This window comes from Prionailurus viverrinus, chromosome D4, assembly GCF_022837055.1.
Source record: "Prionailurus viverrinus isolate Anna chromosome D4, UM_Priviv_1.0, whole genome shotgun sequence".
NCBI classification, from domain to species: domain Eukaryota; kingdom Metazoa; phylum Chordata; class Mammalia; order Carnivora; family Felidae; genus Prionailurus; species Prionailurus viverrinus.
In genome coordinates, this window is record NC_062573.1 from 59,652,067 (window position 1) to 59,676,960 (window position 24,894).

The 24,894-nt window shown below is 39.9% G+C and overlaps 1 pseudogene; it reads right to left on the reverse strand.

Annotated features, from left to right (window-relative positions):
- Positions 1-1,561: 1,561 nt before the first annotated feature.
- On the reverse strand, positions 1,562-12,164 carry LOC125149879 (procathepsin L-like; annotated as a pseudogene).
- Between the last annotated feature and the right edge of the window lie 12,730 nt (positions 12,165-24,894).

Below are 24,894 nucleotides of genomic sequence, written 5' to 3' on the forward strand. Positions count from 1 at the left end.
ATTGAAAGAACGTATCTTTGTCCTTACAGATCATTGTTCATATTTTGCTCTATTCAAGCATTGGGACGGACACAGCCAAAGGGCAGCTGCCATGACATGTGCATATTTACAACTACAAGAACCAGACACCATCCAGCATTCTCCTAGTGGGCCACTGGCATATTCAGTTACATTCCTAGACACCAATAGCATTTTTAACTCTATGAAAATTTAATTAATTAAAAACTTACCCTACTTCCACTTTGAAATGTCTTTATTTTAAAAGGAAAAACTTCATACATCATTTTAAAATATGCAGTTTTGGGGCACCTGCATGTCCCAGATGGTTGAGCATGCAGCTCTTCATTTTGGCTCAGGTCATGATCTCAGGGTCCTGGGATCGAGCCCCATGTCCATTGGGTTTCACACTCATCAGGGAGCCTGCTTGAGGATTCTTTCCTCTCCCTCTCCCTCTGCCCATCCCCTTGCACATACACACTCTCTCTAAAATAAATAAATCTTTCAAAATAAGTAAATAAAAATAAAAGATGAATTTTACAAGTTATTTGATAAGTTCATACAAAGCTATTTACAGCAATAATGAGAGAGTTGGGAACATTACCGGCATAAACTGTCACAAAATCAATTAACAACTTGGATCTTCAACTGTTCAAGTATTTTATCTCACACAGTAAGGTCTGGTCACTGTTAAGATAAAATCCTCTTCAGCAAATTCTGTCCCGAGTCAAGTCTTTTCTTACACTATCATCTCACACTGTAGGAAAGCAGACCCTGGTTCCACAGGGTTGTCCCGGTCCTTGACCATCAGTATGTAGCGGATGATGTACCCCAGCTGAAAGAACACAGGGTTTGACATTTTACTCAAACAATCAAACACATTTATCTTCATGAACAATAGTACCTGATACTGAGCAGTGCACCACAGGCCAACACAGATTCAGGAAGAATCAGGAGAGGCCATTCTTGTTCATGGTTGGGTTTTAACCCTGCACAGAATACTATCCCAAAACCTTTAATGGACTGCAACATGAGCAGGAAAAGGAAACTCTTGGGGCCAGATGTGTTTCCAAAATAAGAAAAAAATTTTCATCTCCAATTTAGAAATATAATGGTATCATAGTTATATCAATACCCTAGAAAGACTGAGACAGTATCCTTTTTTATAATGTTTTTTAATGTCTATTAATTTTTGAGAGAGACAGAGCACAAACAGGGAAGGGACAGAGAGAGAGGGAGACACAGAATCCGAAGCAGGCTCCAGGCTCTGTGCTGTCTGCACAGAGCCCAAAGAAGGGCTCAGACTCACAAACTGTGAGATTCTGTTCTGAGCTGAAGTTGAATGCTTAACAGACTGAGCCACCCAGGCACCCTGAGTCAGTATCTTAATGTTATCATGAGATGAAAATGTCTGTGTTCCCCCTAAGTGAGGTAAACACTGCTGGGATTTCAGAATTGTGCTCAAAGGGTTTGAGGATCTGCATCCAAGCACTGATTTATAAAGGGAAATCTTTTCAGTTTCAAAGAGAAGTATTTTTGGCACTTTATACCTGTTCTTGACAACCTAATATTTTTTGTTATCCAATTGTTCTCCTTCAAAGCCATAGCCAACCACCAGAACACTGTGATTCAGGTTTTCACTGCTGCTCTTTGGATCATAGTAGATACCTGGAGAAGGAAAATTCAATGTTGGGTTGAGAACACCCCAGATACACGTGATGGTAACTCAACCTATCAACCATAGTATGGGAAACATTTCAAAACTTGTTAAAATGACACAAAGGCAGATAATATTTAAAAGACATCTTTTTTGAGCTATGCTAATAATTTAGGTTCTCATCTAATACTGGAATAAATACAAAGTGGTGCACTCTCGTTTTTAAACAAGTGGATAAGGGCACCTGGGTGACTCAGTTGGTTAAGCATCTGACTCTTAGTCTCTGTTCAGATCACGATCTCACTGTTCATGAGATCCAGCCCCACATCAGGCTCTGTACTAACAACGTGGAGCCTGCTTAGGATTCTCTCTTTCTCTGCCTCTCACATGCTCATGATCTCTCTCTCTCTCTCTCTCTCTCTCTCTGTCTCTCTTTCTCTCAAAAATAAATGAATAAACATTTTTAAAAAGTTAAAAAAAATAGATACATCTGGGTGGCTCAGTTGGTTAAGCCTCTGACTCTTGATTTCAGCTCAAGTTATGATGTCATGGTTTGTGAGTTCGAGCCCCACATCAGCCTCTGCACTGACAGTGTGGAGCCTGCTTGGATTCTCTTTCTCGCTCCCTCTATCTCTGTTCCTCCCACACTTGTGCTGTCTCTCTCTCAAAATAAATAAATTAATTTAACAAATTTAAAAATAAACAACTAGACAAGAGGCATAAAAACCCATTTGTGAAAATCTTCTCATTCTACTTTGAGGATGTCAGCCTGAGGAAGAGCACAGAACACAAAATTACTTGAGCCAAGGGCTTTGTTCCAATTTTTTGTAGTAAAATCATTCAGAAAATTTGAAATATGTAATAATTTGTAAAATGGAAATAAGGTAAGGTATACTGATAGAATTATGCCATCTTTAAGGATACTTATGAAGTGCTGAAAATATGGGCAATATAGATCCAGTCATGTCAATGGATACATCAGGCACAAATATTACATGTACAGAATGAACAATTGTGTTAAATCCAAACCCAGAAAAATTCTACATTAAATTCTACACACCAAAGAGTCAATCTTGTCATATATCATGGTGGTTTTCCCACTTCTCTGCCCACATTTCTACATAGATAAATGTTTACCTTTTTTCTAGAACTAGAAAGAATATAAGGTTGCATTGATAGCAACAGAGATGGGCCCCACACTTGCCTCTGTGATCATAATCTCCCAGCCCATAGACTCCCAGGAGACAGTCAAATCAGCAGCTGAATATTCTGGATTGTGTGAAAGGCAGGATTCATCCTTTCAAAGGGAAAGGGAAAGAGACCTGATCACTATGATCCACCTCCAGGGGAAAATGAGTGCAAGACAGTTTGTAGCTGAATGGTTTTCAATTCAAGTTGGGTATTAAGAATCCCAGGACCTGAAATGCTATTGGTTGTTTTGAAATGAACAGTAGAAGGTGTCTATTTAAATAAGAAATTCATGGTCTACCTGCCCTGAGAAATTTTTCATTCTGGAGAAATCTGTACTATATATAAGACAGCATGTATATCACCACATAGCAGAGATGTAGGAACAGTAATATGGTAATGATATGAGCAGAGAACTGTGCAAGGCTAACAAATTTTAATGACAGTTCTGAAAGTTTGCAGATACTAAGACTACAATCTAAAATGAGAATATTAAATATGATATCTCTGCTTCCTTAAAATGTTCAACTTTGATAGGAAGATCAGGAGCTCTGTTTACCTGTGCAGGATAAGGATAGGACCTGTCTGAGCCCAGGACTCCATTCTCCTTAACATACTGGAAGACACAAGCCACTAGGCCACCACTGAAGCCTCCATTGCCTTTAGACAGAGAGCAGTCCACCAGGTTCTGCTCACTCAGAGAAACAAGTTTGCCAGTTTTCCGGAACATCTGTCCTTCAAGGGCACCAGTTGCACTAAAAACCCAACATAAGCCACAAACCTAATTATAAAGCTCTCAGTCAACAAAACAAATAGCAAGATTTGAGAGCATCCCACACATCTGAAACTCTGTTAAAACATAGCGAACTGCACATTGTTTCTCAGCCTACCATAGCAAGGACATTGATTCCTTTTGCCTTTATTCTTGAGAGGAACCTGCTAAATATTGTCACACCTGATCCTTCACGGGAGTTACATAGCCTTTCTCTCTCCAGTCCACAGATGAAGGGAACTCAGCAAAGAGAGATGCTCAAAATGCTTTCCCCTTCTTGTGCTTCTGGATTTGAGGGCCATTGGTCACATGCCTGAATTCTTCATTGGTCTTCAAGAAAAAGGAAATAGAATGTTAACAAGCAGGAGATTTTTTTTGGTATAGTACCAGGGAGATGAAGCAATTCATGCCACACTCACCATGTCACCAATGTCACTCATTGCCATCATGAAGCTATGTTTCCCTTGGTCATATTCCTGATTGTGCTGTTCAGTCATTTTTATATTCCTCTCACTCACTCCTCTCCACCCTTTTTCATCCTGCAGAAAAACAAATAACCTATCATCTTTATTTCTTCTTGTGTGTGTGTGCTAAAGATCTAATTTTATTTTATATTTTAATTATCTTTTATATAATTCCAAGTTAGTTAACCTGCAGTGTAATAATGATTTCAGGAATACAATTTAGTGATTCATCACTTACATATAACACTCAGTGCTCATCCCAACAAGTGCCATCCTTAATGCCCTGAACCCATTTCACCCATCCCCACCCTTAACACCCCACCAACAACCCTCAGTTTGTTCCCTGTATTTAAGAGGCTCTTATTGTTTGTCTCCCTCTCAGTTTTTATCTTATTTTTGCTTCCCTTCCCCTATGTTCATCTGTTTTTGTTTATTAAATTACACATATGAGTGAAATCATATGATATTTGTCTTTCTCTGACTGACTTATTTTGCTTGGCGTAATTCACTCCAGTTCCATCCATGTTGTTGCAAATGGCAAGATTTCATTTTTTTGATATCCAAGTAATATTCCAGTGTGTGTGTGTGTGTGTGTGTGTGTGTGTGTGTACATACATACACACACACACACACACACACACACACACACATATATATATATATACCACTTATTCTTTATCCATTCATCTGTCGGTGGACTTTTGGGCTCTTTCCATGCTTTGGCTGTTGTCAATAGTGCTGCTATAAACATTGGGGTGCATGTGCCCTTTCAAATCAGCACTCCTGTATCATTTGGGTAAATGCCTAGTAGTGCAATTGCTGGATGGTAGGGTAGTTCTATTTTTAATTTTTTAAGGAACCTCCATACTGTTTTCCAGAGTGGCTGCACCACTTTGCATTCCTACCAGCAGTGAAAAAGTGTTCCTCTTTCTCTGTCTCTTCACCAACATCTGTTGTTGCCTGAGTTGTTAGTTTTAGCATTTCTGACTGGTGTGAGATGGTATCTCATTGGGGTTTTGATATGTATTTCCCTGATGATGAGTGATGTTGAGCATTTTTTTCATGTGTCTGTTAGCCATCTGGATGTCTTCTTTGGAGAAGTGTCTATTCATGTGTTTTGCCCATTTCTTCACTGTATTAGTTGTTTTTTGAGTGTTGAGCTTGATAAATTCTTTATAGATTTTGCATACTAACCCTTTATCTAATATGTCATTTGCAAATATCTGTCAGTTACCTTTTAGTTTTATTGATTGTTTCCTATGCTGTGCAGAAGCTTTTTATCTTGATGAGGTCTCAATAGTTCATTTTTGTTTTCATTTCCCTTGCCTTCAGAGACATGTTGAGTAAGAAGTTGCTGTGGCCAAGGTCCAAGAGGTTTTTGCCTGTTTTCTCCTCGAGGATTTTGATGGCATCCTGTCTTACATTTAGATCTTTCATCCATTTTGAGTTTATTTTTGTGTAGCATATAAAAAAGTGGTCCAGGTGCATTCTTCTGCATTTCGCTGTCCACTTTTCCCAACACCATTTGGTGAAAAGTCTGTCTTTATTTTATTGGATATTCTTTCCTGCTTTGTCAAAGATTAGTTGGTCATGTTTGTGGGTCCATTTATGGGTTCTCTATTCTGTTCCACTGGTCTATGTGTGTGTTTTTGTTCCAGTACCATATTACTGTCTTGATGATCACAGTTTTGTATTATAGCTTGAAGTCCAGAACTGTGATGCCTCTGGCTTTGGTTTTCTTTTTAAACATTACTTTGGCTATTAGGGGTCTTTTCTGGTTCTGTACAAATTTTGGAATTGTTTATTCTAGCTCTGTGAAGAATTCTGGCATTATTTTGATAAGGATCCATTGAATATGTAGATTGCTTTGGGCAGTATCGACATTTTAACAATATTTGTTCTTCCAATCCACAAGCATGGAATGCTTTTCCATTAGTTTGTGTCTTCCTCAATTTCTTTCATAAACTTTGTATGGTTTTCATTGTATAGATTTTTTACCTCTTTGGTTAGGTTTATTCCTAGATATTTTATGGGTTTCAGTACAATTGTAAATGGTATCAATTCCTTGATTTCTCGTTCTGTTTCTTTATTATTGGTGTATAGAAATGCAACCAATTTCTGTACATTGATTTTATATCTTGTGACTTTGCTGAATTCATGTATTAGCTCCAGCAGTTTCTTGGTGGAGTCTTTTGGGTTTTCCATGTAGAGTATCATGTCTTCTGCAAAGAGTGAGCGTTCAACTTCCCCCTTGCCAATTTGGATGCTTTTTATTTCTTCTTGTTGTCTGAGGCTAGGACTTCCAACACTGTTGAAGAACAGTGGTGAGAGTGAATATCCCTGTCGTGTTCTTGACCATTAAGGGAAAAGCTCTCAGTTTTTCCAAAATGAGGATGATATTAGCTGTGAGTCTTTTGTATATGGCCTTTAAGATATTGACCTATGTTCCTTCTATCCTTGCTTTCTTGAGGGCTTATCAAGAAACAATGCTGTGCTTTGTCAAGTGTTTTCTCTGTATCAATGAGAGGATCAGGTGGTTCTTATCCTTTCTTTCATTAATGTGGTATGTTACATTGATTGATTTGCAGATACTGAACCAGCCCTGCATCCCAGGAATAAATCCCACTTGATCGTGGTGAATAAATCTTTTAATGTATTGCTGGAACTGGTTTGCTAGTATCTTGTTGAGAATTTTTGCAACCATGTTCATCAGGGAAATTGGTCTGTAGTTCTCCTTTTCAGTGGGGTCTTTGTCTGGTTTTGGAATCAAGGTACTGTTGGCCTCCTAGAACAAGTTTGGAAGTTTTCTTTCTATTTCTATTTTTTGGAGCAGCTTCAAAAGAATAGGTGTTGACTCTCTTTAAATGTTTGGTAGTATTTCCCTGGAAAGCCATCCTGCCCTGGACTCTTATTTGTTGGGAGATTTTTGATTACTGACTCAGTTTCTTTATTGGTTGTGGATCTGTTCAAATTTGCTATTTCTTCCTGTTTCAGTTTGGTAGTTTATATGTTTCTAGGAAGTTGTCCATTTCTTCCAATTTGCCCAATTTGTTGGCATATAATTGCTCATAAGATTCTCTTATTATTGTTTGTATTTCTGCAGTGTTGGTTGTGATCTCTCCTCTTTGATTCATGATTTTATTTATTTGGGCCCTTCTCTTTTTCTTTTTGATCAATCTGGCTACAGGTTTACAGTTTTGTTAATTCTTTCAAAGAACCAGCTCCTAGTTTCATTGATGTGTTCTACTATTTTGTTTTGTTTTGTTTTGTTTTGTTTTGTTTATATCATGGCTTTCTGCTCTAATTTTCACTAATTTCCCTTCTTCTGCTGGTTTTGGGCTTTATTTTCTGTTCTTTTTCAATCTGTTTTAGGTGTAAGGTTAAGTTGTATATCTGATACTTTTCTTCCTTGTTTAGGAAGGCCTGGATTGCTATATGCTTCCCTCTTATCACTGACTTTGCTGCATTTCAGAGGTTTTGAGGTGTCATGTTTTCATTTTAATTGGTTTCCATATACTTTTAAATTTCCTCTTTAATTTCTTGGTTAACCCATTCATTCTTTAGTAAGGTATTCTTTGATCTCCAAGTATTCCTGGTCTTTCCAAATTGTTTCTTGTGGTTGATCTTGAGTTTCATAGCATTGAGATCTGAAAATATGCAAGTCATGATATCAATCTTTTTGTACTTGTCGAGGGCTTATTTCTGAGGCAGTATGTGATCTATTCTGGAGAATGTTCCATGAGACCTCGAGAAGAATGTGTATTCTGCTGTTTTAGAATGAAACATTCTGAATGAATCTGTTAAGTCTTTCCGGTCTAGTGTGTCATTCAAAGTCATTGTTTCCTTGTTAATTTTCTGCTTACATGATCTGTCTATTTCTATAATTGGGGTGTGGAAGTCCCCAACTATTATGGTATTATTATCAATGAGTTGCTTTATGTTTGTGATTAATTGATTTATATATTGGGTGCTTTCATGTTGGGTGCATAAATATTTACAATTGTTAGATCTTCTTGGTGGATAGACCCCTTAAATATAATATAATGCCCTTCTTTATCTCTTGTCACAGTCTTTATTTTAAAATCTAGTTTGTCTTATATGAGTATGGCTGCTCCAGCTTTCTTTTGACAACGATTAGCATGATAGATGGCTCTCCATCCTCTTACTTTCAATCTTATAGTTTCTTCAGATCTAAAATGAGTGTCTTGGACTCAACCTATCGATGGGTCTTGTTTTCTTATCCATTCTGATGCTTTATGTCTTTTGATTGAAGCATTTAGTCCATTTACATTTAGAGTGAGTATTGAAAGATATGAATTTAGTTCCACTATATTGCCTGTAGAGTTGGTGTTTCTGGTAATGTTCTCTGGTCTTTTCTAGTCTTTGTTGCTTTTGGTCTTTGATGTTTTGTTTTATCTTTCTCCACTCAGAGTCCTCCTTGAAATTTCTCACAGGGCTGGTTTAGTGGTCACAAATTCTTTTAGTTTTTGTTTGGGAGACTCTTTATCTCTCCTTCTGTTTTGAATGAGAGCCTTGCTGGTTAAAGAATTCTTGGCTGCATATTTTTCTGATTCATCACGTGTAATATATCTTGCCACTCCTTTCTTGCCTGCCAAGTTTCTGTGGATAAGTCTGCTGTGTACCTGATATGTCTTCCCTTATATGTTAAGGACTTTTTTCCCCTTGCTGCTTTTGTAATTCTTTCCTTGTCTATTTTGTAAATTTGACTATGGCATGTCTTAATGGTGGTGGGTTTTGTTGAATCTAATGAGAGATCTCTGTGCTTCCTGGATTTTGATATTTGTGTCCTTCCCCAGATTAGGAAAGTTTTCCACTATAATTTTCTCACATATACATTCTGCCCCTTTTTCTCTTTCTTCATCTTCTGGGATTCCTATGATTTGGATGTTATTCCTTTTTAATAAGTCACTGAGTTCTCTAATCTTGTATCATGATCTTTTGCCTTTGTTTTCCTCTTATTTTCTGCTTCACCATTCGCCACCATTTTATCTTTTTTTAAACATTTTTTAAAATGTTTTTATTTATTTTTGAGACAGAGAGAGACAGAGCATGAGCAGGGGAGGAGCAGAGAGAGAGGGAGACACAGAATCTGAAGCAGGCTCCAGGCTCTGAGCTGTCAGCACAGAGGTTGACACAGGGCTTGAACTCACAGACTGTGAGATCATGATCTGAGCTGAAGTTGGACGCTTAACTGACTGAGCCACCCAGGTGCCCCTCCATAATTTTATCTTTTCTATCCCTGATTCACTGCTCTGCTTTGTCAATTATTGCCATCGTTGCACCCATTTGAGACGGTATCTGTTATAGTATTTTTATATTTTATTTCTTTTATCTCTACAAAAAGGGATTCCCTTGTATCTTCTATACCTTTTTCAACCCCAGATAGTATTCTTATTATTATGGTTCTCAATTCTAGTTCAGAAATCTTGTTGATGAGTCCCTGACTGTCATTTCTTCCTGTTCTTTCTTTTGGGATGAAATCCTTCATTTCATCATTTTGAAGGGATAAAAGGAATTAATAAAGTAAAAAAAATTAAAAATGAAAAACAAAGCAAAAAAACAAATAAAGAAAGCTAGGTCCTAGCTGTCTTTCAGTCAGATTGTTGAAAGAAGCATGAGAGAATAGAGAAAAAAGGGAAAGGAAAGAAAAAAAGGTAAGAAAACATTTAAAAGTTAAAAAAATGTATAATAAAGAAAATGAAAAAGAGAAAAAATTTTAAAAATAAAAGATAAAGTAAAAAAAGAAAAAAAAATTCTTTGTATATCCAAAAAAGAGAGAGAAAAGAAAACAACTTAAGGAAAAACAGAGGTGCATAAAACGAACAAGTAAGGGAACGAGCAAGAAAGAATGACACCTGAATGAAGTTACATCCAGTTTCTCCTAGAACTGAAACTATGAAGCATTCTACAATCCATAATCTTTTAAAAAATTTTTCAATGTTTATTTATTTTTGAGAGAGAGACACACACACACACAAAGTGTGACTGCGGGAGGGGTAGAGAGAGAGAGGGAGACACAGAATCTGAAGCAGGCTCCAGGCTCTGAGCTGTCAGCACAGATACTGACACAGGGCTTGAACACACAGACTATGAGATCATGACCTGAGCCGAAGTTGGACGCTTAACCAACTGAGCCACCCAGGTACCCCAACAGTCCGTAATATAACCAGGTGGAGTGACTTGTGCTGATCTTCTGGAGGGTGTGCTTGGAGGGGTCAGTTAGGCAGGACTTGGTTTAACAGCTCCTTTCTTCACTAGGTGGCGCTGCTTAGCTTACTGGGATGGATCAGTGTGAGTGTGTGCATGCGCATGTGTGAGATAGCTTCACCTAGTTCCCTAGTATCTGGCACAGGAAGTTTGTGTTCTCACCCACCTGCGATTAAGCATCCCTCCTTTGTCTCAGGTCTTTGTCCACTCCCTGTATCTATCTTGTCCATGTCCAAGCTGTCTGACGTCCAGGCGGCACCTCCCTCTAGAGTTTTATCTCAGTTGAGGCTGTGTTTCAAAATCCCCTAATTCAGAGAACACTGTGGTTTGTATCCATGCCAAATCTCTGGAGGAGGGTCTCACTGAGCAAGGGCCAGGTGCCGCCTTGCCCCAGAAAATGTCTGTGCAGTCATGCAGTGACAGAGTTTCAGAGATTATGACAAACCACAACACACAGCAGGAGCCAGGTTTACTGCAGTCTGGCATCTTTATCCCAATAACCACAAACTTAGCTACCCTCTGTGGTCCACTGGGACCTTTGGCCTCTACCAAATGCACTCCAAGCAGGGGAACCACTTCTTCCCATGTGGCACACAGATCAGTCAGACCCCACTGCCTGTTCCTAGGGATTTGCCCTGCTTCCTCATCAGAGCACAGCCAGGAACTGAACTCTGAAATTTCACTCTGCTCTCCACTCTTTATAGAATCCTGGTGGTATTGAAACCGTCTTCTTTCTCCCTGTAAATGATTTTGGGGAACAGATTTCTTGTTCAGTCCCCTGTGAGTATTTTCACTTTCTCTTTCTTTCTCTCCAGCTACTTTCAGGGAGAGGGCTTTTAGTGCATGATCCCGATGTGCAGCACTCTCCCTATTTCTCTTTCTTTCTCTGTTCTCTCTCCATGAAAGTGGCTCCCTTCCCTCCAGGGCTTTCCTCTCCCCCACTTGACTTCTCCACACCATGGACCTGCTGAGTTCTGTAGCTCAAGCTATGCAGATTGTTGCACTAATCCTCAGATCAATTTCCTAGGTGTTCAAAATGGTTTGGTGGTGATGTAGCTGCATTTCAGTGATGAGACAATTCAGTGTCCATGCTGTTCTGCCATCTTAAATCCTTCCCTATGATCTTTATTTCTATTTAAAACCAACTCATCTGCTCCAAGTGGATGTGCTCACAGAGGAGGAGAAAACATAGCCAAAGATGGCCTGATGCTTCTGGGGTCTGTTCCCCAGCAACCACAGAGCAGGACATATGCCCACATTGTGCACAGCCATGGTGCCCTGCTTATTGCCTTGGTAAGAGTGGGTTCAGGAAGCTACTCTCTGCTCTGAACTCCTACCAACATGGAACGTTCTCTGCAGGGGTCTCTCTGGACAGGTTAGATGTTACTCCATATAGCTTCCCGTGTGTTGCCTTCCACTGGGATCAATGTGCATCAGAGCTCTGATTGAGTTGTGGAGCAGCTGAAGCTATTCCCAAGAAAAGGGCAACAAGGAAGAGAGAAGAAGGAAGCTTATCTCAAAACCTAAGAAAGAAAAACACATGAGTTTCTGATTAAACCAAACCATCTAAAAAACCATCCTCTTTTCTTCTGAGATGTTAGAGCCACCACGGTGGAGAACAAACATTGAATATATTCTCTGACGTGTTTGCACAGGGCTGGGGAGGAAGGTTGAGGATGTGGGTTGTGCAGGGGACTTGCCGAACTGCTCCCTGCCTTGAGACCACCGCTGCCTCCAGGGCATGTGGACAGGGACACATGGCACTGCCATCCCACAGTCCAGCTGGAGGGGTGTATCATGGGGCCACTACCTTTTGGCGGCAGTTCCAGATGGCCCCGCCCCTCAGGATTGACTCCATGCTTCACCTGTGGCAGGGGAAGCTACCCTGGCCCAGTCACAGGTGCAGGTCCAGGTTAGTTTAGGGTCCCAGGCTATGCATTAAGGCCCTGGTTTTCCCAGGGCCAGCCCCCCCTCCCACCCCACTGTGTGTCTCAATGTGATTGTCTCAGCCTGCCTGTGCACAGAGCTTCTGGGTTCTGCCTACTGGCAAGTGAAAAGGCTGGGTCTCACTTGCCCAGGGCAAGTGGTATGTGACTCAGTTGACCTGGAGAAGGAAAAGTTGGGGAACTAGAGACTGTGCTTGAGGAGAGGTCCATACCTTCCCTGGGGACCCAGATCAACTAATTACCCCTAATTCATGTGCTGGCAGGTGGTTCATGATTAGAAGTCACTTGGGAGCCCCAAGTAGGTTTCCAGCCTCAGCCTACATGTCCTTTCATCCTAGAGTTTTGGATTAAAATCTCCCTGAACACTGAGAACACCATAATCTAGTCTAGCAGTTCCTGATTATCTCAGGCAAAGGTGGGTGCAAGTGGAGGAGGCAGAGCCCAGAGACAGATTTATTATCACTATTTCAGGATGGGATGCTTCTGGATTTTGGAAGAATCTGGAGTGTACTGTCAATCCCCAGTTTCCCAAATCCTTAGAAGGAAATGGGCACATGGGAAGGGTGTCCAGGGAAGGCATGGTAGTCTATAATTCTCCTTTCCTGTGTCTTCCAGGCTGGGATTCTTCTCCCTTATTATGTCTTTCTCAAAGCCAACGGAAAGGAGTTCTTTTCAGACAAATATGGTTTAATAAAAGGAGGAAAGGTGGAATGTAGAAACTGCTTTTTCCTCCCCATTCTCTGCATTATGGATGTTCTTCAGTATCCAATGAGCTTTTCTTGAGATTTAATTTAAAAGCTTCAGAAAGACATTTATTTCAAGCAAAAAAGTATTTACCGGGAGACCATTAATTTGCCCTCTGATGACGGCTTTTGCTCTCCTTATAAACAGGATTCCACACATCTAGACAGTGGTTCAGGACCTCCTTCTCTAGACCTACATCCATGAGACACCCCAGTGATCTTCCTCACACATTGTCTCCAGCACTTCTCTGTTCCAGGAGAGCAGTGATCAAAGGGATTCTGTACACAGGCTGAGTCAGGGCTGGGCCAGCTGGGCCATTCTACAGCTCTCCCTGTTGTGGGGCCCTGGCAGGCTCTGCAACATCCTCAGCCTCAGTTTCCTCAGTGAGGACATGGAATAATAATTAGGTTTTCCTCAGAGGATTCTTGTGAAGATTAAATGAGATAATACATATCAGGCATGAGCATACAGTAGAGCTAATTTACTACTGCTTCCTTGTGAGGGCTGTTGAAAAGAAATCCACAGGCCCAAAATGATGTCGCTTAGGTTAAGGGCCCAAGTCTGGAAACCAAGACTTAATACCTAACCCAACTGCAGGTTCAACACTCAGCAAGGTAACCTTGAAAGAGTCAACCTGGAATTTCCTGGTCCACACTGGGGAATCTACTAAGAGCACCTCTGCTCTTCTTAGCAGGGCCACCTTTTCCAAACAATGAATTCCTTACTAATAAACTCCTTACTTCTTCTTTTTATGCTTTTCTCTCTGCCTTTTAAGACATTTATTTTGTTTAGCTAAGGGAGGGGCAGAGAGAGAGGACAAGCAATTCCATACTGTCAGCACAGAGCCTGACTAGCGGCTCTCTCTCAGGAACCATGAGATCATGACCTGAGCTGAAATCAAAAATCTTAACGAACTGAGCCACACAGGTGCCCCTGTTTGTCCCATTTTTAAATCAATTCCTCCTGAGCCCAGGTGACAAATAAAAATTCACATTATCCCTTCCTTTCCAAGTCCAGACTCATTGGTTATGGATCCTTTTTCCCCTAGGAATATTTCCTTCTTGCCCCTCTGGTTTTACATCCTCAGAAGGTGGCTTGGCTTTCCACTTGCCTGGGCTCTCTCTTCAGTTATCTTTGGGAGTGGCTCTAGCTCTTGTCAAAGTAGTACTGTTTACACTCTCTTTGAGGATGTCTTTTCGGATCCATGTTTAATCTGCCAGAAATGTTACCATTTTTCCTGGCTAAAACCTGATAATATATTTTTAAAAATTTTAATAATTCTATAGTAAAAAGTTTTGGCCAAATTAAAAGCTGCTAAGGAATTTTTTCATTTTTATTTTTTTTTCATTTTTTAACTTTTAGGCTTTTTCTGTTAAGCAAAATTTACCCAGAAGAAGACTTTCTCACAGATGGATGGGTGTGTCAGTCCTTTGTTATTAAAGCAACAGGCCAATTCCTTGAGAAGCTAAAAACAGATGTCCTTGTCTTACAGATCTAGTCTTCACTGGAGCACAGAGATCTGGTTCCAAAAATAATCCAAAGAATGCCAATCCTTTTTACTAATCCACAAACCTCCCTTATTTATCTCAAAAGGCTTACAAGTATTGTAAAAGTTCTTGCTCAACTAGATCAAAAGTCCTTCTAGAAAGTGCTTGCATTTTTTTCCTTTGCCTTCAAAATATAAACATTCAGTGTTCTGCTGGTCTTCTCCAGGAATTTCTTATCTGGGCCATCTCTTCACAGTGCAGATTCCAGGGAGACCATTGTTACCAAGCAAACATGGAAGGCAAAGCCATTTAAAACTTGATTTGCCAAGGATAAATAAAAATCTTAAGTGTCTTCTCCACAAATAAAAAAAAAAAACTTTAGCCATCTAGACCAACAATCTTAACTTATTCTATCGGGCAGAAAAATAAAAACAGATCCAAACTTAAAAGTTTTTTTTTAAGATTTTATTTTTTAGGTAATCTCTACACCCAACATGGGGCTTGAACCAACAACCCCAAGGTCCAGAGCCACATGCTTTACCAACTGAGCCAGGCAGGTGACCTGAAACTAGTACGTTTTATACCTATTCCACGACAGTAATTTTACAACAGAGGCTATACGGTCTGCGACTCTGTATGTTCACATGCATCTTTATATGTATGAAAAATGCCTCTACATTCGGATGGCATTGCTAAAATTACTTTGTGAAGACCTCTATTTAGTTGCTTTGAAGGCAAATGACATTAAGCACTGGGCATTCTAAAACTCCAAAGGTAGAAACTAACCCAAGTGCTTTCAAATTCAAAACATCTAAGAAATTATTTGATATTAAAGGTACTTTAAGGGGCGCCTGGGTGGCTGGGTGGGTTAAGTGTCTGACTTCAGCTCAGGTCATGACCTTGCAGTCCATGAGTTAGAGCTCCATGTCAGGCTCTGTGCTGACAGCTCAGAGCCTGGAGCCTTCTTCAGATTCTGTGTCTCCCTCTCTCTCTGCCCCTCCCCTGTTCATGCTCTTTTTCTCTCTCAAAAATAAAGATTAAAAAAAATTAAAGGTACTTTAAGGTTGATGGTTTAATGAACACAAACACACCTTTAGAGTTATCAACAGTAAATAAACAGACTTTTATTCTACCTGAGTTTACTAGCCAAATAAGTTATGTTACCTCTTATAAGATCTTCCATCCACAAAAAACACAATAGCTTAAGATAAAACTGACTTTGCCTAATGCTTAATAAAGCTTTGTAAATAATCTGCACATAATTGTTAAAAACAAGTAGATTGGGGCGCCTGGGTGGCGCAGTCGGTTAAGCGTCTGGCTTCAGCCAGGTCACGATCTCGAGGTCCGTGAGTTCAAGCCCCGCGTCGGGCTCTGGGCTGATGGCTCAGAGCCTGGAGCCTGTTTCCGATTCTGTGTCTCCCTCTCTCTCTGCCCCTCCCCCGTTCATGCTCTGTCTCTCTCTGTCCCAAAAATAAATAAACGTTGAAAAAAAAATTAAAAAAAAACAAGTAGATTAAATATCATTAAATATTTACTCCAAAAAGTAAAATTTTTAAATGTGTAGGTGCCAAGAGCGGGCTGCCCCATCATGGGCAACCTAGGCATAATATTTATTTTTGAGTTAAAATCAATCAAAACCCAGCTAATTCAGGAAAAACTCTTTACCAACCCCTTCAACTATCTGCCTATAGTAGGAAGAGGGCATTAAGAGAAATTCCTCCTTAACTGAGAAATTAACCTGCACAAGACAAACATTGTTTTCCAAACATCTCCTCTCACCTGCCTGCCAGTGGTCTCCCTCCTCTTTGTATCCCCAGCCTTCACCCTTCTCCTCATCTCAGGATGTCAAGTGAGCCTCATGTCACCTGTCATTAGAATTCCATGCCAACATGTATTCCATGTATGTACAAAACTAAATTTGATTTTCTCCTGCAACTTTGCCTCACATCAGTTAGATTCTTAGCCCAACTTGAAGGACCTTAAAGGACAGAAGAAATTCTTCCTTCTGGTAACTAACAAAGTTCAACCAAGTAAATTGGGAGATCTAAGTGGCTTTCTGAAATCCTTCATGAATCAGGCAGGACCCCACTGAGCATGTAGAGATGTGCATCCAGGAGTGGAACAAAATGGAAGATTTTTATAGAAGGGGATGTCCAGAAAGTTATTAGCAAAGGAATAGGATTGTTCCTGGAAATATTTTTTTTAGGGGACAAAGTGTGGTTTCCACCTCACCTCTTTGAGGGAGGGAGAGAACCCAAATGGCTGACTCATTGGACTAGATTGAAAAGGTCCTGGCTGATGGGTTAAAATTATATTGGTGGGGTAGATGGAAAGTGCAGTTAGGTTCTGTATTAAGAACCAGTTTGGGAACTCAGCTGAAGTGACATTTTGGAATTAAAATGACTACCTCTGAAGAGTATTGAAAAGATTATAGAGGATAAGTTATATGGCAGTCAACATACAATCCCTAGCATGTAGCTACTACTCTTATTCTTAATGATGTTCTGGAATTTAAGAGAGCCATTATCATCAAAACACCCTTGTTAGGGTCATATCTTAAGATATATCACTGAAGATTTTAGAACACTGAAGATTTTAGATATATTTTTAGATATATCACAGTCCAAAAATACTAGGACACATGACAAGCCCTTGAGGTCTAGGGAGGGCAGAGCACCTGAAGTCACAAGACCCAGCAGAGATGGACATAAGATTAGGGTCAGAAGGCCACAACTCTCTCAGCTGGAGCCACTCCAACACACTGCCTCAGGTGTGCTCTGTGCTTAAGGTTGGATGGAGAATGAAGGATTAAGGTGCACGTGGACTCTCTCAACCAATCCAGCTTCCATCATCATGGCTTTCTGCCCAGATTTTCTTTCCTTATTGAGCCCCCAAATGGTCGTAGTGCATGGAACTAGGCCACCTGTGGGTAGATTATTGGGCAAAATGCAATGCTGCCTCCTGGATTCACCTCAGTGAGCCTTGCTCATCGGTGATCAAGCTGGTGTTCTTCCCCCCTTTTCTTGCATGCTCTCAGAAAAATAATCGGCAGGTCAAAAACTACTTTCTCCACTTCTAGTGGATTCACTCTCCAAACTGGGCTTGTCAGCAAACATGAGTCGACAGTTGCCTTAAAATTTCGGTGTCTAGGTCTTGACCTATTTGTAATCTAATGGAAAAGGTAGTTGTCTTTTGCGAAAATACAGAGTAGGTGAATGTCTAATTATCAAGTGGAACAACTAACCAAACCAGCGACCTAGCTCATGAGCAACAGTGTCACATGTTGCTTACATGGTCGTCCTGGGGATGGGACAGGAATGCATCATTTCCCTGGCTTGTCTCCCCCCATTAGAGCTTTCATGAACAACTTGGCAGGGGCTGTTTTTAAGGATTCTCAGAGGGACCTTGGCCATTGTCCTTCCAGAAATTTCTTCTGTTTATTTTTTAATTAAAAAATATGTAATCATTTTGAAAGTATGACAAAGTTCTGGTAAGTGAGATTAAAAAAAAAGGATCCAAAATTCCAGTCTACTTCCTTGTCGCCTCATGAAACCAGTAGACAACTGGGATTTATGGCTCGCTCAGGAATACTCTGTTTTGACTAATGGCCTTTGATCATCATAATAACTTTTATCTCATCTTGCAGATGAATGAACTAAAACTTAGAGAGGTTTGGGAACTTCCTTAACAAGCAAGCAGGGAGCCAGGATTTTACCTCAGTAGCTGTAAGCTGTGACTCCAGATCAGACAGCAGGTAGCACCGCAGGGCTGTGCCAGACCCAAGATGGATGGCCGACAATCGGTTAAGATAATGGAAGAGAATTGCAAAGGACAATAATGTTTTATGCTGCAGTCCAAGGGACCTCACACTTCCCCCCCACCACCTCCCCAAAGTCCATACCCTAGGCACAGTCCCTAAAATGGTAGTTTGGAGAATTGTTGCTGGGCATGGGAAAACATTTGTAGAAATCAGAATCTTGTTTTTATGATGATCAGTACTAGAATCTACTATCTACAAAGCCATGTGACTGGAACATATATGCTCTATATAATCACTTCATTTTTTACCAAAGATATTCAAATTAACATTCATTTATTTGCAAAATAAGTCTAGTTTTTAAAAATACTTGTCCTGTTAATTTACCTAAGAGTAGCGAGAATAGTGATTGGCATATGACTTCACTCATATGTGGAATTTGAGAAATCACAACAGATAACATAAGGGGAGGGAAGGAAAAGTAAGATAACAACAGAGGAGAAGGCAAACCATGAGACACTCTTCAATACAGAGAACAAACTGAGGGCTGCTGGAGGGTAGGTGGGTAGGGGGATGGGTTAAATGGGTGATGGGAAGTAAGGAGGACACTTGTTGGGATGAGCACTGAGTATTATATGTAAGTGATGAATCATTCGGTTCTACTCCTGAAGCCAAGACTACACTGTATGTTAACTAACTTGAATTCAAATAAAATAAAATAAAATAAAATAAAATAAAATAAAATAAAATTTAATAAATAGTGATTGATCATGTAGGCTCTTTAAAAGCTGCTTTGATGGAACTTTTCATAGAAATTTCTCTATTGAACTTTTAATAGCTTCTCAAGGCCAGAGGCCAAGCTAATTACTTGCCCTCAGAGTTCACCTGCAATACCTATAGATTTGGGGGGAATTCCTCTCTACTCAAGGTTCCCCAAATATCCTGAGGTTCCTGTATCTGTCAGGAAGTGACCTTCTTTACTCACTTAGTAAGGCTGCTGGGAACTCTATGCCAAGGTACCTGGCTGACATCTTCACGGGGCTTAATAGGCTCCATAAAGTCAACCTTAGTTCTTTAAAGCTGTCTGGTCAGTTCTGAGTCTGTGCATGTCTTTCTCAGGTAGGACATTCCCGTCAAAGCCTTGGTAATGTAACCAGTGTTTCCAATGTGTCCCTGTTGTAAGGAAAACAGATTCTCCATGAACGTATGCAAATAAACATATTGCCATAAGAATATAAGACTACTCACTCAAGTTCTGAATTTTGGAGGGTTCGGGTGGGGAGAAAAGATGGCTGTTTGAATCCTGCTTACAACAGTGTAATGCATCAAATTGGTAGAAGTCAGTTAGCTTAAAAGAAAACATTTCCTTAACAAAACATTTTTTAAGTGAGCATGAAGTCATAAAAATGTTACCAATATTGCTTGGTTCATTCAGTCCTATGTTATTAAGTCTTGTTCTGCTCGAATCCAGTTTTTCCACTAGTTCTGGATATTTTTACATAAATCGGTTTTATGACCTTAAGGTTATCAGAAATCTGCACTCAGAGTTTTGTTTCTATTTTTTATTTTTTTCATGAGCCTTACTGAAGATGAAACACATTGGCAGGAGCTTTTATAAAAGTATTTGAGTAGAAGTATAAATGTCTGTAAGTCGTTGAAAGCTTAAAAATGGCCATGGTTAAAGAGCTGGTGAGAGTTCATGACAATACAATTGACAAGGACAATTGACAAGGACGTTTGGTTGTTTCTGTGACACACAACACTTCAATATACTAACAGACCTGGACATCAAGTCTCTGTGGGATTTATATGATTTTTGAAACATTCATTTTAAAAACATCTCTACACAATTATAGTCTAACAGGATTTAGCATCACTTACTCGACAATGCTTTAACTTATGTCATTTTTAACACACCAAGAAAGTCTAATTAACTTAATTTCTCAGAAAATCTTTGAAATGTTCCATGAGCTCTCTGGAAATCTTAAGTTAGATTGTGGTCAAAAGACTTGATTTCAGAAATTTATTTTGGGAAGTTTGTGTATATATCTATATATCTATATATCTATATATATCAAGTTTGTGTGTATATATATATATATATATATATATCAAAAGATTGGAACATTTGATTAAACTAGATCATAGATCATTATGTGACAATAGTTGTCAATTTAACCAGTGATAATAAAAGATGCCAAAGGAAAAAAAAAGATATCAGAAGTTATATAGTTATGAGCAAAATTTAGCTCTTTAATAGAAAGACTGAGGTTTCTTTAAGTTTTCAAAAACTGGATAGACATAAAAAATTATTTTCACAATATATAGAATCCTTTTTTTTTGGCAGGTAACTTTAAAGGTAAAGAAAAACCTTTGTTTGTAATTTTTAATTAACAGCCAAATATTAGTTCAAGAAAACTTTGTTCTCTTAACAAAGAGAAAACAAATTTTCCATGAGAGTGCCTTTTCTTTCTCTTTTTTAAAAAATATTTATTTATTTAGTTTGAGAGAAAGGGATAGTGAGAGAGAGAGAGTGCACACAAGTGGGGGAGGGGTGGAGAGAGAGAGGGAGTATCCCACTGACAGTGCGGTGTCTGATGGGGGCTTGAACTCACAAACTGTGAGACCATGACCTGAGCCAAAGTAGGACCCTGCACCAAGGTAATTTTAGTATCAAAATTCATTTCTGGTGCACCTGGATGTCTCAGTTGGTTGAGCCTCAGACTCTTGATTTCAGCTCAGGTGATGATCCCAGCATCTTGGGATCAAGCTTCGAGTCCAGTTCTGTGATATGTGTGGGGCCTTCTTGGTATTCTCTTTCTTTCTCTCTCTCTCTCCTTCTGCCCCTCTCTCCTGCTCACACACATTCTCTCTCTCAAAAAAACCTCTTACTTAAATTTATCTTAATTTTATTTTTTAATTCTTTTTAATGTTTATTTTTGACAGAGAAAGAGAGCATAAGACCTGGGGAGGGGCAGAGAGAGAGGGAGAGAGAGAATCCCAGGGAGGTTCAGGACTATCATCACAGAGTCCGATGTGGGGCTTTATCTCATGAACTGTGAGATCATGACATAAGCCAAAATTAAAAGTCTGGCACTTAACCAACTAATCCACCCAGGTGTCCCAAGTTCATTTTAATTTTAGCTAGTATTGACCACACATAAATTCCTCTCCAAAGATTCCTTTTCCATAAACCTTTTATAACTTTCCTTCTTACATTCAGATATTGTCTTAAGTTTTTGTTGTTGTTTTTTTGTTTGTTTTTGCCCCCAAACAATCAGCCTCATGTTAAGAGACAAACCACTTTCTTTCTCTAATAAAAAATATATATATTTCCATCCTAATACCATTTTTGACAAGTTTTGCAATAGAGCTAGCCTGAACTTATTTGAATTTTAACAAACACACAATAATACAAGTCTCCTATTTAATGCTGATAATTCTGGGATGGACGGCCAACATGGCAGAGAAGTAGGGGGATCCGTACTTCCCATGTCTCTCAAACAAAGAGGGGCTGAAGCCAAAGGACTTTGAACCCCAAAAGTCTGGGAGGAAAAGGGACTGAGTCTACCAGGGAGAAACCGGGACAACCTGAGGGACCATAGGTGGATGCTTGCGAACTGGGGGAGATAAAACAGGCCACATAGGCATGGAGGGGAGGGATCCCCTTCTGCCGAGAAACAAAAGGAAGAGAAAGAGCAGCTGGGGAAGTGTAGGCTTGTATCTGGGCAAGAGAAAAAAACTCGGACCAGGATGGAGAGAGATCCCATCTCTAACCGCAAGTCAGAGGATCTCTAACTGCAGACCCCATCTTGGGACTGGGGCAGCTGCCCTGTTCACACATCTGGGGAGGAAGGGAGCCACCTCCAGGTTCAGTGGTAGATCAGGAGTGCAGTCCGCAGCAGGAGAAACTGGTCCCCTCCCCTGAAGAGCTGTGGCACAGGACAAAACCAGCCAGAATCTCATATTGGGAGATGCTTCCCCAGTACTGGGATGCACGGAGCAGGAGTTTAATTCCCAGCCAGACACCAGGGCAGAAGAGTGTTGGCAGAGTGAGACAGACAGCCTTGTCTGTGCCCATGGCACAGTGAGGACGACACCAAAAGAGTGATTTGGGACACTAAGCCATGGAGAAGAGACTGAGAGGTCATCATTTTTCTCCCCACCACCACCAAGGTGGGGCATCAGGGATCAGTCTGAGGGGCCCACAGTGGAGGTGGGACCAACCTACACCAAACTACACCCCTCTGAGCCAGGTAACTGTGTGTCTACTGGGGCAGGATAGACACTGTGGAACCAGACGAAACCCTCCTCCAGACCAGCACCGCTGCATTGCCTAGATTAATTCTAGAACAATTCTTGATATATAGATATAGTCTCCCCTCCATTTCTCCTTCTGATCTCTTCCCTACTCTAGGCTGGTTATTCTGGTTATTGGTTTGTTTAAATAAACATATTTAATCCATTCTCTTGGTACATGTTCTATACCTCCTTCTCTACATTCCTTTCTCTCGGGAGTAATCAAGCCATATAGTTTCTCTGTCTGGGTAACATTATCTTCGTTTCTTTTTCCCCGCTTCCTTCCTTATTTTCTTTTCTCTTTTTATGGATTAAGCCTTTTAGTCTCTCTGCTTGGCCAATGTTTATTTTTTCTTTTTCACTGGCCCTATCATTTCTCTCTTTGTATGTGCTCTTCCATCAGTACCACCTTCATCCTGTTCTTTACTTGTAGCTGGTGTTTCTGGTTTTTTGCTTTTGGATTGTTTTTAGTTTTTTGTTTTATTTGTTTGTTTGTTATATTTGTTTTTGTGTTTGTGTGTTTTTGTTTCCTGTTTGTTTGTTTTCCTTTATAGGCTACTTCAAGGAACAAATCAAAGTACACCTGGTGGAGGGTCCAAAACATCACTATGAGTAGGGAAATAAAGTAACCAAAGTCACAACAACAGAGAGCAAGTAACACTCTCCAAAAAAACACCTCCTGAAGGGCCCAGCCCTGGACAGTGTATAACTCTTCTTTAATACAGCAGTGCTCACAGGTGCAGAGCACATAACAAGCTTTTAAAACTCATAAGGGACAGAAAACTAGCCAAAATGATGAAACAGAAGAATTCTCCTCAAAAGAAATTCCAGGAAAAAACTGACAGCTAAAAAAATGATCAAAACAGATTTAAGCATCATAACAGAGCAAGAATTTAGAATAATGGTCATAAAATTAGTTGCTGGGCTTGAAAAAAGCATAGGAGACAGCAGAGAATCTATTGCTACAGAGGTCAAGGGACTAAAAAATAGTCATGATGAATTAAACAATGCTATAAATGAGGTGCAAAATAAAATGGAGGCAGCCACAGTGCAGATTGAAGAAGCAGAGGGGGAGAATAGGTGAATTAGAAGATAATTAGAAGAAAAAGAGGAAAATGAGAAAAAGAGCAATAAAAAAAAATCCAGGATCACGAAGGGAGAATTAGAGAACTAAGTGATTCAGTCAAAGAGTTCTGCTTTTTTTTTTTTTTTTAACGTTTATTTATTTTTGGGACAGAGAGAGACAGAGCATGAACGGGCGAGGGGCAGAGAGAGAGGGAGACACAGAATCGGAAACAGGCTCCAGGCTCTGAGCCATCAACCCAGAGCCCGACGCGGGGCTCGAACTCACGGACCTCGAGATCATGACCTGGCTGAAGTCGGATGCTTAACCGACTGCGCCACCCAGGCGCCCCTCAGTCAAAGAGAACAATAGCTGTATCATAGGAATTCCAGAAGAAGAAGAAGAGAGAGAAAGGGGTTTGAAGGTGTACTTAAACAAATCATAGCTGAGAACTTCCCCAATCTGGGGAAGGAAACATGCATTGAAATCCAAGAGGCGCAGAGAACTCCCTTCAGATGTAACCTGAATCAATCTTCTGCACAACATATCATAATGAAACTGGTAAAATACAAGGATATAGACATAATTCTGAAAACAATTAGGGATAAGTGGACCTTAACATACAAAGGTAGGCACATAAGGGTAGTAGCAGACCTATCAACTGAAATTTGGCAGGCCAGAAAGGAATGGCAGGAAATCTTCAATGTGATGAACAGGAAAAATATGCAGCCAGGAATCTTACCCAGCAAGCCTGTCATTCGGAATAGAAGGAGAGATAAAGGTTTTCTCAAACAAATAAAAACTGAAGGAATTCATCACCACTAAACCAGCCCTACAAGAGATTCTAAAGAGGACCCTGTGAGTGAAATGTTGTAAGGACCACAAAGTACCAGAGACATCACTACAAGCAGGAAACCTACAGATAACATGATGACTCTAAGCCCATATCTTTCAATAATAACACTGAATGTAAATGGACTACATGCTCCAATCAAAAGATAGTGTATCAGAATGGAAAAAAAAAACAAGACCCATCTATTTGCTATCTACAAGAGACTCATTTTAAACATGAGGACACCTTCAGATTCAAAGTGAGGGTATGGAGAACTATCTATCATGCTACTGGAAGTCAAAAGAAAGCTGGAGTAGCCATACTTATATCAGACAAACTAGACATTAAATTAAAGGCTATAACAAGAGATGAAGAAGGGCATTATATAATTATTACAGGGTCTATCCATCAAAAAGAGCTAACAATTACAAATGTCTATGCACCAAGTATGAGAGCACCC